This window comes from Netta rufina (genome assembly GCF_964035555.1).
Source record: "Netta rufina genome assembly, chromosome: 2".
NCBI classification, from domain to species: domain Eukaryota; kingdom Metazoa; phylum Chordata; class Aves; order Anseriformes; family Anatidae; genus Netta; species Netta rufina.
Genome location: NC_140124.1, coordinates 42,311,617 through 42,326,016, shown reverse-complemented (window position 1 = coordinate 42,326,016; position 14,400 = coordinate 42,311,617).

The following is a 14,400-nucleotide window of genomic DNA, read 5'->3' as shown; positions in this document are numbered from 1 at the left end:
TGTCACCCGACGTGCGGGGAGTTTTGCAAGACAGGCGAGCAATAGGAATCTCTTGGACAGGAAATTTAGAAATCAAATTAAATAAATGGGAACCAATCAGCTGGAAACCAGACAGCCAAATTTATTCAAAAGCAGATGCCAAAGGATATTAACTCAGAAACAACCAGCGCTGTGGATAAGCAATGTGGAGTTAACTGACAGGGGAAAAAAAAAAAAAAGAAAAAAAAAAAAAGAGAGAGAGAGAATAAACTGAGGTAAAGAAATTATGTATGTTTGGATGTACTTTTACATTTCATAAAACACAGATTTCTTCATTCACAAAAAGAGATTCAGAATAAAATCACAGGCACCTACTAGAAGAATGTAATTCAGGGGCTCTTATTTGCTAAATACATCTCTACATGTGCTCTTTTTCCCTTTTTTAATAATTTTTTTTAGCTTTCTATGAAAACCTTCTTAATTCACATTGAGCTGACTCATGAAGCAATTCAAGCATTTTCTAGCTCCTTGCTCTTGAAAAGCAGCAATGTGTACTCTAGAAGAATTACCCTTTGACAAAATTAAGGCAAAATCATCTAAATCAGGACTAGGGAAAAGTCTCTCATTCAGAAGCAGAAATGCAGCAGCCATCATCTAAAGCAATATAATAGGTTAAGGAAAAATACCAACAATGATTATCTCAGGCTTACATTTTTGACACTGTCTCTCAGCTTTTATTCTCTCTATTTACTCATTAAAGCTGGTTTCAAAGGAGACCATAGTGATGTCTGACAGCTTGTTTACAATGGGTTACAAGAAGAATACTGATTTTATTTCTAGATCTGTCAGCTCCTTCAGTCCAGATACTTTAAAACTACATTGATGAACACAGGATCTTGCTATTTATTAGTTAGTTTATCGGGCTGATTTGCCTAAGGATAGCTAAGTGAATTTCTATCAAGCAATATATTCTGGTGCAACCAGGATCACTAAAGCATGCAACAGAAAAAAGGCAGAAAAAAGACACCGAGAAACAGAAGACTTAGCATTGCAACAAGACAATTAGGGAATTAGGTGTATGGGATTGACAAGTTCTCTCTGAGGTGGGGGATGCCACCATTTTCTGACGTGCCATGCCTCAGCCCTACCTGTGGCTCCAGAAAGCAGGACCCCAAGATTAACGTAATGGAAGCAATTCTCTGTCCCGGTCTCATCCTGCCTCAATGTGCAGATGGAGGACCCCCTGTTCACATCTCCTCCCTACCTCAGCAACCCAGGCCTTCTGTCAGTAGTATGGCATGAATGTTACATGCCATTTTTTTCAGTAAGGGGGAGGAAAGGAAGAAGGGAAGACCCACGAGAGACCAACAACACAACACTTTCCCCACACATGTATATCTCCCACCTCCGTGAAGCCACACAGGTTTGTCCTCCAGTCTTCGGCACAAACCATGGCAGCACCGTGAGGTCTAGGGTGAGGCAGAGCTACAGGCAGGTAAGATATTGGACAACAGCAAAGGCTTGCCATCTAGCTATCATTAGGTTTCATTATTTTTCACCCCATCATCTTCTGCTTAATGCTATAGTTCAGTATTTCCACTGATTGACTTCTAAAGGCCCAATCCTAAAGGACATCTTCAGACAGTGGCAGAGTGGAAAATTTCAAGAAAAAAGGTGAACAACAGTGAACATTCACTGATAGCAAATTGTATTTTCCATCTGATACAATCTCTTGCCTGCACAAGCAAATGAAACCAGCAGCCAGTTGTACAGACAACCCAAATTTATGTGCTAAAGTCCTCTTTCTGCAGATGTTAACAGACACAACCACAGTAAATAATGTTGCCTTTATCTTTTATCTATGGTCTACTTCTTATGCACCTGAGAAGCTTTGCAAGCATTGATTCATTCTGTGATGTGAAAGAGGATGAAGTGACAAAGCCAACCAGTGGCGAAGCCCGAGTTGTCGCAACAAATGGTGGATTCCCATCCTCATCACCCATCACCACACCGTGGTGGCAGTAGAAAACACAACCTGCAGGTAAGGACTGGTGCTTTCATCTGTCCTGAAGGGGATTCATGAGGGCAGAAGGCGGCTCAATGGCAGGGAAATGCAGTGTGGGGACATGGGAGAGCAATATGGGACGCAATGACTTGCTGCTGCACCCTCAAACAAGATTCACATCAATAATTCAAGGCTTTCAGAAAACACTGGGATTTTGCAGAGGTTAGGCCTTTCAAAGGTTGCATTTTCTATAGCAACTCCACATCACGAGGTAGTAAATATTGTGCCTGTTCTTGAGTCTATACAGTTAGGATAAAAAGGGCAAGCTTTTTATGCCCCCAGACAGCAGCAGGACTAACCAAGGTCATTTTGCTAGTCCAGCACATTAACTTAATGCTACCAGCATTACAAGTGGCACAATGTCAGGGAGAGAAATTCTCCACTTCCCACCTTCCTCCCTCCAAAGTCCTGCTTACTAGTCACCTTCCCCACCCCTCTGTTTACTTAAAATCAGACTGTAATCAGGAAACGTGAGCTTTTTTTCTTCAGGAAGTTTATTTCTGAAGGTAATGGGGAGACGTAAATATGCCGCCTGTTTACTGAGGCTCATAAACACATAAGAACACAGGCAATTAATTGTCACTGAGAGAGTTCCACTGAACATGGAAAATCCTAGCTTTTTAGGGCACGTTTAAGTAAATGTTCACCCATCATGTACTGAATTACTTAGTGAGATATTAATTTTGTGCTCCAACTGAGGGTAATCACAGAACAAACCAGCATTATTCACATTGCTCTCTGAAATTACAGCGAGGGTAAGCTGAAGAACAAAGGCCAGCAGGAGTCGAGCCTCTCGACTTGAAAGGAATTATCTTTTCCTCTAATTGAAGCGAGGGCTGTTTTGTTTTGGTTTTTCTTTCCTTCCTCTCGCTAAACTTCCAGCAGCACTCCTTGGGAGAATGGCTCCTTGCAGTGGGCTGGTGCTCTTGGAGCCCAGGAGCAGCACCTCATCTGCATGGGAAAATTTACTGAGCTGACTGCACCAGCATCCTTGGCAGACGGAGTTATACCAGCAGAGCTCTTCATGCGGGCTTACGCCAGTAAGTGGCCCTATTTACGTAAGGCCAGAAAGCTGAGAGGTCTGGGTCCTGTTTGCTGGTGCTGCCCCTGACCTAGGCTGTGACCTTGGACAAACAAACCACTTCTCCATCTCCCTCCTGCCTTGCTCAGCCTCGAGAGCGTCAACTGGAAGCTCTCTGCAGCAAGAGCAATCTGCTGGATTTCACAGCAGCAAGGGAGAACCTCGATTTTGGTAGGGCACCACAACAGCACATCATCAGAAATCTGTAATAATGTACGTAAACTGCTTGTTCTTACACCAGCCAGCCAGCTGGTGCTAGACGACTCTCACGGGCTGGGGCATTTTTTTTTTGCATGGGAAAAAGTTAACAATAGGCAAGAACAGAGGGTCATCTCAGGCGAAATTCCTTCGCTATCAAATATAATACTTTCAGCTTTCTCTATACTTATCCTCCCTAGCATGCCAAGACACATTTCTTCTTGTCTCTTTCATATCTGGCAGGCTTTTTTATCCACTAAATAACTCTTCATCTAATGCTGGCTGTAAATAAGGCCTGAAGGAGCCTTGGCTAATAATTTCCATTTCATTTGGTAATAGACCCCCTTCTAAAATGCAGTACAATTACAGCAATACACTTACAATTTTGCCCAAAACTTCATTCAAGAGTGTTTGTAAAAATATTGTTTTTCAATTACCACTACTGCTAATTTTCTGGTTGTGATGAAATCTCAAAATATGACCTTTTTAGTTCAAATTTTGATTTTTTGTTTGAATTTTTTTTTTTCACACAAGTCCTGCTTTGACCCATCTGCAATCAAAGTTTCTCCATTTGGTCATGCTGAAAAAGGAAAAAAAAATGAAGTCTAAAAAAAAGTCTGTATCATTTTTTTAAATACATAATTTTTTTTTTTTTTTTGATACATGTAGGAAAGCATTGTTTCAGAATTATGCAGACAAAATACCAGTATTTAAATTGGTCCCCAGTGAAATGCGTTCCTTGGTTGTTTGTTTTTAATTGTAGTTCACAACTGGGAAAAGCAATTTGCACTTTAGCTTGTCCCACTAAGCCACTCTGTAATTCAGAGTCTGTTCAGTCCGAAGCATTTCATAAATAAAGAAAAAACGCAGGTTAAGAGAAACCATAACCTTTGGACACAACAAATGCTATTCTTCTCCTCCTCACCTAAACACAATCGGGTAGTGCAAGCACATGAAAACACTTACTAGAACCTCTAGTGCCTTCTTATCAACGTGTAAAGCTTCCTGGTGACACTACATGAGAAATTATAAGTGCCCACTAAATATGGAATCAAAAGATTGCGTGTGACAATTCCCAACAGAGGGGGAATTTCCGGCTCTCAAATTATCCCCTACCCAGATACAGAGAAAATGCGCAGCAAATGGAGAAGTACAGTGCTGTGAGCTGGGTGAAAAGTTCTACGTGCAGATAAGCTGGAGACATGAAGCAATTCTCTGTTTTTCAAATCAGTTCACTCTTCTGTAGGAATAATGGCATTTTTTGTAATAGACAGCTTCCATTTACCACAGAACCAATGCAACCTGCCGTGCAAAATCAAACTTTATGTCACGCCAGATTACTGTCCATCATAACCAAAGAAAATGTATTGAACGGAATATATTTGGTTTAGGAAATCTGTATTTTGTCAGCTGCAGTATAACTCATTGTCCATTAAACAGCACCAAGCCCATTCTAAACAGAGCACACTCTATAAATGTTTAACCTCCCAATCCTATACTTGTCAACTTTCCAGAACAAAAGTGAGGGTGATACCTGACATCTAACAAAAACAGAGTTAGGGCTGCCATTTTCCCGTACCAGAAAAATTCTTTGGGTAAGAGATCATATATTTCCTGCAGACAGACAAATGCTAATTATAGCGCAAATCTTCCCTTTTTCTTTCCTCCGCCATTTATTTCTTTGCCTTCCTCCTCTTCCCAGCGCATCTTTTCTTCAGTCTTGTTCATCGAATATCTTTTGCCTTCAAAAAAATCTCATCAAATCTCTACATTCTCCTACAGTTATCTGTTTTGAGAATAATTTGCCTGCCCTCTTTTATATATTCCAGCTGGAGTTTTTAATAAAGCACAGGGACTCAAGGCTACTGTATTTTTATTAGGAGATGGTGGAAACTTTATAATGATTTCTATTCACATTCAGCAAACGCTCTTCCCTATTGTTCTACCCTATTCACCTCTGCCAACATCCTATTCCCAAATCACTTTTACTCTGTAATCCTTCATCCGTTTTGTCTCCTCTTCATTTCTGTCCCCACCTAACCCCTATCTTGCCAGCACAAGTACTTTCCTTTTCTTAACCTTTTCTCCTTTCCTTTTTTGTTGCCCTGATTCCTCAGTCACGGATGTTTTAGGTTCCACTGATATTTCTCCCACTTACATCTCAGTTCTTTGAATATAGAACCAAGATGTTCTTGTGGGGGGAGAAATCACTGAGCTATTCTTTTTAACTTGGAAATCCATCCTGCCAGGTTGGAGGAGAAAGCACTGTATGTCACAAACATCTAAATTCATGTCAGCCAAGGTGCCCCAGCAGGGCTGGGGACAGAGTTAGGGAATTTAAAACATAGTGAAATGAGAAGATATTAAGTTCATTAAGTGTGGAAGAATTAGGTCTGATAAACTGAAGATCCAATCAATCCCAGCTCTTACTGACTGACTTTCAACAAAGGGATTTACAGAAGTTTCTGCTGGGTATGAATATACACATCTTCCCTTCTCCTAACAAGTGCAAGTTGCCCACCCCTGACAACAACACACTTGTCTCTTCAGGATCCCACGGCAGCAAAATATATCAGCTTAAAAACATAAAAACAGTCATTGCCAAAGATTTCTCACCTCACATACAGCGGGGTAAGAATGGCGAGGGGAAAACACTATGAGCATGTGGGAGTGAAATATTAATCTTCTGGTATAGTTTTCCAGCTGAAATACTGACACGAATTCTGCTTGCAGATAATTTGTGGTTGGGCCATTTGGTACATTCCCACAAAGCAAAGGTAGACATTTTTGTACTGTGAAGACATTGTAGATAAATATATATATATATGTATATATATAATTTTGGAGTTTCAGCAATAGATATATCTTTGTGCTAGTCATCTTACTTGAATGTTTCACCAGAAGGGCTGGTAGCATTCTGTCACTATGGTTATTTGACATTTCCCATTTGAGTTAACTACTGGTTTGTCAGATATCTACCATTTCTGTTGAGTATTTCCATCTTGTAGATCACTTCCTCGCTTTGAATTCATGTTGAGAAATTTCAGTCAAACCATTTGTCTTTTTCTTGTTTCTCATGAAAGATACCTGCTGAGGTGCCAGGGGGGTTACCCATCACTCACTGAGATGAGGAGCTGTGGAGGAGGGAGCCCAAAAGGAGACTGAAGAGTAAAAGTAAAGAGGAGAGTAAAAAGGGGGGACATGTCTAGGTTATATGGGAGGACTAGGACAATAAATCAAGGCACAGATGTTGCAAAAGGAGCCCAGGGTGGGTGAGTGTCACAGTCTACAGCAGAGAAGGGTCAGATGGGGAGGTGGGAATAGTTGTGCAAAATGGGAGGTGAGATTAAGAATGGAGTAAAACTAAGAATGAAAAAGCAGCGGTAATGGCCACCAGGTAGCTGAGAAGAGCCAAATGGTTTGGGTGAGCAGGACAGGACAAAAGAGAAGCCAAAATGTGTGAGAATGGAAGGGGCAGAGAGATGCATAAGGAAAGGAAAAGACAGCACCCCCCGTCCACATCCTGGACCCAATGACATTGACCACTCCTCTGTTGTCAGCAACAATCACCTACGTCCAGCTGCCAAGCGTCCCAGCCCTTTCTAGCAGTGCTTCACAGAGACAATTAAAACCTACTGCTGCCAGGCTCTCCATGTCTGTGTGATAAATAGAAAGATTTCAACCTTGCTGACAATCCATTTGTCAATGTGCCATGGGATGGCATTTGCAGGTTCCTTTTTAAAAAGCTAAACCTTTTTCCACACAGAAATTAAATTAAAAGAACATGGGGGAAAATTCCATGTGAGCCCATATTTAAGGTTAATGAGTAATGGGATAATTATAATGAATAATAAAAAGATAATGAGTGTTCATAGAGGAGCCCATTACAACTGTGTAGACAACCATTACTCTGTAATTTTATACCTTTTGAACACTTGACTTTGCAACCTTAATGCTTTTTTAACATTGTTTTTGCCTGTGTAATGATATATAACAATCTCCAGACACCATCTGCAGTCTTCATATTTCCTTGATCTCTTTCAAACAACTTCTAGTACTGTGTATGAGAAGAGGCAAGTGATTACTTCACTGAGTAACAGCCAGGAGATAGAGAGGAATATAGTTGGTTGTTTTCTTTCTTTACTATTCATAGCTACTGTCTCAACAGTTAGGACCATGCTACAGGCTCTTGGGCTTTGTCTGCTTTAAAGCTTCTTCGTTCATGACAATTTTGTCAAAACTTCTTGATTCTGCAGTTTGCTTCTCCCATTGGTCTAACAGCCGAACCCAAGATAATTAGGCTTCAAGACACAATTAAATATTTAATGTTTCAGTTAGGGTTGTGGCCGAGAGCATGGCATCAACCATTTTCTTGATACCTTTTCATCTGACATTGTGCCAATTGTTTTAGCTGTATATGCTCCCCTTCAGTGCTGGACCCCCACTTAGACGTGGTACCAGGCACATTGTTTTAATTGGAAAGAGGCATTGTGCACTTACAGACTATCATCATATGTCAAGTTTACTGCTAGAAAAAGCCAATATTAATAAGGGTTGCTTTTGCATTTCTTTAGGCATTACATATTTTAGCTGCAAATGTCAGCTCTTAGCAAGTTCTTAGATGCTGATCCCGAAGTATTGTAGTATCACTAAATGCCCTGTACAACTGTCCCAACTCCTTGTCACTCTAACAACTCTGGGTCACCTTAAAGCCACTCCAAGTCCCTAAACATCTGCATCATTCAGACTGGAATCCTAATGTGTACTGTGCAGCAACCGTCAGTATGCTACCTGCATGCTTATATGCAGGTGGCTCTCTTGGCAGCTGAGATTTCTATTTGCAATAAAAGAAAAAACTGTTTGCAATAAAGAGCAAACACTTTGGGGGACCAGCTCAGCGACTCGCCTACCTGTGTGACACACGTTCTCATTTCCACCCGCATGACCCTGAAGCAGTCATTGCAGTCTGAGTGGAAAAGGGGAGTTAACACTAAATAATATTAGATAAGAGCCAATCTCTACTCAGCACTCTTCAAACAGCGAGAGAAACATGCCTTAGGTGTAAAGTGAGAGATCAAGTAGGAGGAAACAGTAGTGAAGAACGACAGGGCAAATGAAAGACCCTCTCTGCATGCCTCTCTGAATTGGTCTTTTCTATTATTAAGTTCCTGGCTGTAAGAGAAAGGTGACAGAGATCCCATGCTCTCACTGGCACAGCAAGTCGTTCACTTGCTCTTCAGCATTACAAAGAAAGAGCAGTATATGAACCTGCAGTGTTTACACCTGCAATTTTATGCAGTAATTTGGTTGCCTCCCTACATGAAATAAACATGGCAGCACCTAATTCTGGGGATAGCCTTGTAACAGCACTAACCAGAAAGAGGAAAAAACTCAGGCTGCACACGGATACTTAGTTGTATAGCTTCTGTAAAGGTGAATGGGAACAAGGAGTCTAAATCCCAATACGCTGTTTGAAAAGGACCATCTCAGAGCTGAAATGATGGACAGCTTTATGCGTACGAGGACTGGTGCACACACAACCCAGGATCCATGTAGGACGGTGGATGACAGCGTGCCACTGTGCACTTGGGTCCCACAGGACTGTCTGGGAGCAGTTTGACCCGGTTCAGCAGAACTGGCCCTTAAATATCGCAGCCATTTCCTGAACCAGCTATTAAAAACCGCTTCCAGCAGTGGACTTTGCAAGCTGCAGGCCCTGCCACTCGCTCGCGCTCCCCTGGGAGCCCAGCGCCTGTGGCTCCTCTGCTCAGTACATGGCTCCAGCACGCCTTCAGCGCGGCTCAGTCCCCAGCCCTGGCCTCCTCCCGGGAGCTGGCGGTTGTTGCATGTCTGCCAGCATGAATACCAGTGCCTTTTGGCCGGGGAAGAGATGGCATACCAAGCCCGGGATTTCTGGAATATGATACTAGGGTTTCTCTGCATTAGCCTGGTGGAGCTTCTAAATTTCCACCTTAGTCGCTTTATGTAACACAACCAAGTAGACATTAAAAGAAGAGTTGCAGAGTAAACAGCTAAAATTTCTGGAGTACCAGAATTGAGGCTGCTTATTAGACCTTAGCTACCCCTTCAAGCCTATTCATTAGGGTAAAATCTGCAAAATTACATGTAATGCCAATGTCAGGGCCCCTCACCTTCTCAGTGTTGGATGGGCATCTCTAACTGAATGACTAAATATTTCATATTTTATTTCCTCTTCTTTAATACCTTACTGTATTTACTGTACGGTGTTCAAACTCTGCTCTGAAGACAGAATTATTAATGTTTGCACAGACTTTCAAGCAGGTGTTTTTCACTACAGTGACAGCGTGCTTTATAACACATGTAAATTTATCCTCCTAACACCCAGCACGATACAGAACTATGTTCATTTCTAGTTAACAGGTAGGCAACTGAGGCACATAGAAAATTAACAAAAAAGCCAGCACAAGTATTTAGTACACATTTTGAGACAGGGCCTCAATTCTCAGAACACTGTGCATCCCGTAGCACAGCCCTCTCAAAGCCCATATCGTACGCTCACTGTTCCCAACTCAGTTGAAACTCAGAGCTTCAAGCAAATCATCTCTGCCATGGCTCCTTCACAGCATTAAAACGTGCAGTTCCTTCTCAAAAAGGTCTCACATGGAGCCTAAAGAACATTCCTGACCCCACATGGGGTCAGCTCTCTGCGAAGCCATGGCCCACTGGGTGCTGCTCCGAGCCTCCAACCTGCGCGCTCATCTCAATCTTCTCACTCAGTAAACTTAATCCTACTGTTACAGCAACTGAAAAGAAGGATTTACAGTGGAAGAGGATGGAAAACCTTAACAATAAGCAGTTCAATCAATCCCTTTCTATATATAAAATTAATGATAGAGAATTGTAAAATTATCAGAGAGTGAAGCAATAATTTTATGAAATAGAGAGCTAAAATACACTCCAAGGGATTAACATCCACAGTAGATTATCCCCTCCATACGAAATTTGTAATGGATTTCTCTGAATGGGATATTTCTTTATAGCAGAAGCATGAGATGCTCTTTTTAAGATATCTACTATCTGACTTTTGGCTTTTGTTTTCTTTGTTCTTTGTTACAGCCATGTAGAAATAGTGATCTTGACTGATGACACAGGTAAGATCTCTCGATGAGAGGTTTTAATATGATGGGGAGAAGCACACAGGCCACACGTGATCTTGTTTGGAAAAAGCAGAGTTCTCTGCTTGAAGATTTCTGGTCGCTAATGGAGTACAGTGGGACTCGAGTAAGCAAAAATAGCATTGTGGTTAAGATACTGGCCTAAACTTGGAAGATATCTTCTGGTTCCTGGCTCTGCTGCAGACATCCTGTGTGTCCTTGGATAAACGCCTCTTGTGAGGCTAATTTCATTTATGTGCTCACGTACGTAGTAATGAGCCTCATAAACAGTCTATAAATATAATCACTTGAAATTATTTTTAAGGTACAATCTCTTGAATTCTGTGAGGGATTTCATGTTCTCTTGGGAGAAGGGAAAGTGTATGCCAGGCTAAAGGCATGAGATTGATTTGGATCTATCTCAATTTCAGTGGCATGTGAGCATATTTAAATTTGGCATGTGCAGACCATTATGATAAAAAAAGAGCCTGCATTATTTGCACTATTTCTTATTTTCGTTCTCAGTCTGGGATTCTTCAGACTGTAGGAAGCAAGGAGAAACACATATAGATGATGATATCTTTGAAATATGCACTGGCTCTGTGTCTTTTTTGTGCAAAATTCAGGCTTGGGAACATTCTGTAAAAATCTGTGTGCATGCACAACAGTTGTAGTTATTCATACGGACCCTACTGTAAACCACAGGTTCATATGTACACCTGGAAGTTGCACATCTTGACAAACAAAATGCATGCAGCTATGCAGTTCACAAGTCAAATTCTACAGGAAGGGTGGTCCTAGAGCAAATGCAGGTCTGCCAGATTTGCTAATTAGGGTGGTGCCTCACCACTCGTGGTGCAAGCAAGTGCTCTGCTGCTTTTCTGGTGCTCTGGCAGCCTCTGCTACAGACATCCAGCAATCCCGGGTAAACAACCACTGCTTGAAGCAAGTGCAACATGCCATGCACCCTGGGGCCAGCCAGCAAACACAAACTGTGGCACAGTTAGACCACCATAATACTCCCAGTTTTGTTTCTCAATCCCTCTTCAGCCTCTTCCTTTTCAACAAGAATGATCTCCTCCAATATATATCTTCAGACAATTGTTGACCTCTAGTTGCTTACACAAAGCAAACAGAAATAAGTAAATTATACATTCTGTAAGTCTACATGTATTGTCTGCACCTACCATCTATGTCTAACACAGATTTTATTAAAACATTTTTACCAATTTTCCAAAGTAGCTATGCCTTACCTATTTCATTACAGAAAGATCTTTTGTGTGTGTGTGTGTATTTTAACTTAATACATCCAGTTAAAAAGCCATGCACATGCAGTCATTTCTGCATGGATTGTTTACAAGCAAAACAGTGTCTGTGTTTGAAAACCCACCCATCAAGAATATGTTTACCATAAAGCAAAGTGTTTCATAGTATGAAAGTGCAGCTGAAGGTACTCTTGATGATTAGTGAGGAACCAGCATTCATTATTCATTTGTAAAGTAACGATTGTTTCCCTTAAATCTCTATAGCATTCCTTGCATCACGTTACCGCTTTCAAATAACTAGAAATGCCAATATCTTAATGAATCAGAGTACTACTACATCGTCAAAAGTTGTTAGAAGACACGAAAATTATCAATTTCTAACATGAAAGGGAGCAGGCAGGAAGACAAAACTAAGCACATAAGCAAAAAGTAGCTGCTATTTCCAAATTAAAAGCATCTCTTTAGATGCTAGAAAACCTGTGATTGAAGTTTCTGCAAGAACCGATAGTTCAAATGTGATCACTTACACTACTAGTTTTTTCCTGGATGGCAGCCCTAATAGTTACTCAAGTTGATTCCAGTTCACGTAAGGGCGAAGGTGTGCTTCTGGAATTACCCCTGCTGTCCAGTCTCTCAGAGAATTAACAACCTTGGCAATTAGGAACAGAGCCTTACCAAGCAGCACCCTTGTTGAAGGGAAAGGAGAGGACATGAAATTAAGAGGCAGTGCCCTCTTCCCTTGCTTCTCAGGAACCGTCTGAGATATTAGGTTAATGCCTCGGCACTGGGATGCCTCAGTAACAGTGAGGCTTGTAGCAAGGCAAGAATCTCGACACTCCCAAAAACTTGTTAATTTTGGCAAGTAAGTTATGTCTGGGGAGCTGAAGTGGAGAAAATAAGGATGTAATAATGTTGCAATGCAATATTATAACATTATGAATAACATTCATAATGCCATCGGATACATTCCAAAAGAAGACTTCTGATATATAAAAAAAAAAAAAAAAAATTGGCTCCGATTTTATTAAAGCTGAGGAAACAGTGACAGCTCAACAGTAAACTGTATGTAACAATTACTCAATAACAAGTTTTACAGCAAGCTTGGGTAGTTTCTTGCTTGTATCCTTTTGGCATTCTTTTTTTTTTTTTTTTTTTTTTTTTTTTAAGTGTAATGACAAGGGCATTGCTCATGTTCACTGAAATACCTCCAACTACATTCAAGCTGTGATCAGTATCACGTTTACCACTGTCTCACAGTGCCCTTATATTAGTATTTTCTATTTCTTAGGGAAATACATTTCACATACACACACACCGAGTAAATCCAAAATGAGCCTTAAATAATCTTGTTCAGGGCAACAGAGAATAATGACTGTGTCTTCAATGAGGGGCATAATTACAACAAGCTGTCAAAGGAAACTTTAAGAAGGTTTGGGGGCAGGGGGAATTAAAAGCTATTTACCTCTATCAAAGCAGAGTGAATAAGGGTAATGAGTAATAACCCTGAGAAAATGACAACAAAGGGGAACATTCTCAGCACCATGAGTGGGAAATTAATCAAGTCCCTCTTTTGTTAACAGGTGTTGCACAATAAATTCCCTCTGTTCCGCCCTGAAAAAGCATCCTTAATATTAGAAAGGAAAAGTTCAGAGAAGTAAACAAGAAAAATGCTACCTTGTACTTACAACGCATCATTTGCAAATGTCTCAAAGCACTTTTCAGTTCAGTACAGTAAAATAAATACTGAAGTTCGGTATCTTACAGCATTTTAATTTAAAATAATGGAGGGAACACGGTGCCCTAAATTAACAAGTAGGCAATGGATCCATGCCTACAAGATCAATTTGGACAATACCAAATGATTTTCAGGAAGCCTCCTGTTGCAGCTAACAAAGTACTGGAGTGCCTTCTGGAGATGCAGAAACTTGTACATCTTGATTACATCTGCACCACCTCAGTCCTCTAAGTCAGGGAATGCTTAGTTCAAGTCAGAGGAGCACAATGCAGTTGTGTAAACAGAAGACTGAAAATCAGGAAATCCTTAGTTCTAAAATGGGATCCAACTGTGCCCTTTTTCCTGTCCACAAAAAAGTTAATGAAGCAACCTAAGCCGCCCGCCCTCTCCTCCCTCTCAAAGAGATGCGGTAGTACAGAAGTACCAATCTCGGCGACCTGCTGGATGGTTTAAATAAACTAACGTGGATACATTAAATAAGTTCACATCTTTAAAATATTTTGAGGGAAAAAAATGTTCTATAAGCATTAAATATTACTGAAATAGAGAGCAGAAGATCTTTTCAAGGGGGAATTACTACATTTCCGTTCTTCACGTATCAATTACACATTAATGCAGCAAAACAAAGAAAGATGAGCTTTGACAGTTCTCAGAGAATGGTTTTCACTGTTGCATATGCTCTTGATTTGACACTACAAATAAAAATGTTATTCTGTGTATCCCTGATCATGTTCCCAAACCATTACTGAGGCCTAGAATATTAAGAGTTTCTGTGCAAGCTCTCTTCTGTAATATCCAGTCCAGCTTAGTCATACATTTAATAGACATGCACAAAGCGTGTTACTGTTACTCCTTGTAAAATTAAGAAAAAGATGGGAAAGTGAATGGGAAAGGGAAAGAGAAAAAAAGATAGAAAGAGAGAAAGAAAGAGAGAAAGAGAG